This window comes from Trachymyrmex cornetzi, unplaced genomic scaffold (genome assembly GCF_001594075.2).
Source record: "Trachymyrmex cornetzi isolate Tcor2-1 unplaced genomic scaffold, Tcor1.1 scaffold564, whole genome shotgun sequence".
NCBI classification, from domain to species: Eukaryota; Metazoa; Arthropoda; class Insecta; order Hymenoptera; family Formicidae; genus Trachymyrmex; species Trachymyrmex cornetzi.
Genome location: NW_017299876.1, coordinates 141454 through 144978, shown reverse-complemented (window position 1 = coordinate 144978; position 3525 = coordinate 141454).

Here is a 3525-nt window from a genome sequence, read left to right as displayed (position 1 = left end):
CTCGCGTCGCGTCGCGTCGCGTCGCGTCGTGTCGGGGACGCGTAAACGTGCCGCGCGCGCGGCGAGAAACTCCGACCGCGAATTCCCCCGGCGGCGGTCTCACTCGCACGGTGACGTCATTGGCGCCTAAACGCGTCGCCGTGGGGATACCCGCCGCGTCTCACCGCGCGTTCTCTTCTTCAAGAGTGTCTCTCCCTCCCGAGACGGAGTAAGAGAGAGAGAGATCGGTAGCCGATCTACCGACGCGACCTCGTTTACTGCAAAGATCGTGTACCAGGACGATCGACGGCGATTCCAAACTTTCGAAGCCCCCGAAAGAACACTTTCGCCACGATGTTATTCCTCGACGTTAGTCGCTGGATCTACGATCGATATGCCGCTCCTCGTGGCCGCGTGATAACACTCGACTACTGCTCCATTCATTCGATCGGTAGCCGGAGATGAATGTCGATTCGATCCGGGACGGCTCGCGAGACGCTCCTTGACGATTCACCGCGCCGATCGACACTTCCGCGTCTGGAGATGGTTCTCCATCCGAGGGCTTCGCGATCTCTTCGGTATCTTGTGGTCTTTCTATCCGATGGAAGTCGAGATACAAGTTTCCCTCGTGTAACGACCGGCGTCCGAAGTCACGCTTTCCCGCTCTCGATCGCGATCGATCGGAATTCCCTTCGCCTCCTGCTCCTCTTCCGTGCCACGCGCGAATCCTCCACTCTTAACTTAACGACGTCGCGCGCCTCTTACGTTACGGTCTCTCCTCGTTCTCCAAAGATCCCGCGAGTCTTGTACACGTTTTCTCACACCTCGTCACACGCGTCACGTTACTCTCGATCGCGCTCGATCGCCGCGATCTCGAGTCACTCCCGTCAATCCCGCTATGCCTGCCACAGTTGGTGTTGGCGCGCGAAAGTTGACTTCTCTCGACGATCACACTTCCAGATTTCTCCCTTACGTTCTTCCCCCCTCCCCCCCGGTAATCCGTGCGAGTCGCTCCGTTTCACCCGCGTTCACCCGTTGTTGCTGTCAACAAGTGTGATTCCTCGCGAACGCGAACGCGCGAACGGTCGACGTACACACGCGCGCGCACCCACACACGCACACACTACGCACGATCCACGGTGTCGCGTTGCGGTGTCGCGCGCCGCACGACGCTACGCACCTCCTCACGGCGTTGTTATTGTTGCGTAACTGACGGGCCCCGTGTAGCTGGCTGGCTCCGCAGCCGCGCCGCGAGACAGAGTGTATGGATGGAGTAGTGGTCGGGAGGAGAGAGACGAGAGGAGGACGGAGAGCGAGAAGGGAGGAGTGCGAGCGAGAGGGAAGGAGGAGAGGGCCGGAGAGGGTAGTCCCCGTGGGTGAGCCAGTGGGCGAATACGCAACGAGAGAGAGAGCGTGCGAGCGGTGCGCCGTCTGGCGTGGTTGGCGACAGTCTACTGCCTTCCGAGAACCACGAGGCGATTCCGTGTATCGAACGCGCACCGAGGGCCGTCGACGACGGTAGTAGGTAGTAGGGGAGACGGGATCGGCGCGCGATCCTCTGGTAGGGAGTTAGCACCAGGGAGCGTGAGGGACGAAGGGACGGTGCGAGTAAATATGAGACAGCTCAAGCGACCCAGAGAGAGAGAGAGAGAGAGAGAGATGAAGAGAGTTCAGACACGAGGCTCTCGTCAGGGACGCAGATATGCCCCGCGCACGTTTTCTTATGAACACCACGGAGAATCGGCGCGTTCGCGTCATATTGGAAGACGATAATGAGGGTTTAACCGTGGCCTTGCCGTCGTCAGCGGCGAAATGGAAAATCTACCGCGAAATCACGTTCGACGTCTGAGCGCTGAGATCCTGGCTTATTATATCAGCTTCGCTTTGTATTTTCTTTCCTGTTTTTGCCGCCGTTCGTCATCGGTCACAATCGACAAACGGTCGAGAATCGGTCCAAAAGTTTGAATGGGCAACTTCTCTCTCTCTCTCTCTCTCCCTTTTTCTCTTTCATGCAAGTCACTAATCGAAAAGTTGATCGTTCTTCGGATAGTCGGTTAGTCGAGTGTTTTATTAAACTCGCGCAATTTCGCAAGAAACGGAGGTAAACCGATCCGAGTTCGAGCTCCTTTCTTCCTGATCAATTCACGTTTTTCGATTTGCCTGCATTTACAAATGTACGTACGACGTGCTCGATGCAACCTGTTTCCGCGGCGCGCATTGCGGTGTAATGTTACCTGTTTATTAAACCTGCCTCCCCTCCGCCGCGCGAGACTCCATTCAAACGCCGAGATTAGCGACTGCGGTCGATTTCCAATTTTAATCATCGTCTGGTCCTACTCCGCGGCCAGCGAGCCAATGTTGTCGGCGAATTAGTGCGTTGCTTTTTGAGATATTCAGTCTCTTTGGCGACGGCACCCAAACAAAACGCTATAAATAAAGCTGTGAAAATAGAGGAGCGGAGAGTACCCCAGACGAAGAAACGAGGGATCTCGTGCGATAATCTACCTTATCTATTCCGGATCGCTAACAGCCAAGGGCAGACAGGGTCTCGTCCTCCGTCTTTGCCTGCCGTCACGGTTATGTTTCGTCGTTCCCGTTTCAAGACTCCGAGGCTCTCGCAACGGGAAGGAAGACCCCGCTGTTATCTGCCAACTACGTACAAAACTCTCACCCGGAAGGAGCTGGAAGGACAGCTGGTCTTCGACGAAATGAACTCCTCCCCGAAGAAAGTTGTTAAAAGACACGCGCACAAAAAATGACACGAACGAAAATATTTTCAAGTTTGATCCTCTAGGTATTATTCGTTAAAATATCTCGTGTATTTATAGACCGCTATATTCATAGAGTGAAACTTTGGCGAAGAATTTGCTAAGAAGAATCTCCTAGAATCTTTTTTTAAATATTTCTTGTCATTTTTAACGGTTATAGATATAAAAACAGGTGCGCATTCAGGACTATTTATATTAAATATAATACTACTAATACTACAAATATTTTTATTTAAATTTTTCTATAAAAAATAATATTACATGAAGTGCGCTACGAATTTTACAACTAAGATTCATTATCATAATATATAATTACCTAAAAAAAAAATTTTTAATTACCAAGAAATTCATAAATGAATTTCATTGACGAATTTCTTGTAATCTCTAATCTTTAGATAAACTTACATTGTGAAAACGAACCTAAAATGGTGAATTTTGTTCGCTGACTACATTAGATTAGTGCAAAAAGGCTGCTTTATATCAAGTATCTCAATGCAGTGACATGATATAATAAATTTTGACAATGAAATAATACATGTATATTCTGTTAAATAGCAGTATCATTATAATATTGGTTATTTAATCATTTATTTATACGCTTTTACATTTAACTTATTAATTTATGTATAGCAGCTTTTAGTATACACTAATTTAGTGTAATTCAAGTGATTGAATTCGCTGTAATATTCTGTGATTGCGTTTGTAAATTGTATATTAACTCCGCCAGTGCTTAACGGTATATATTCGCGTTACAAAATTATTTGGATTCGGCGACCAT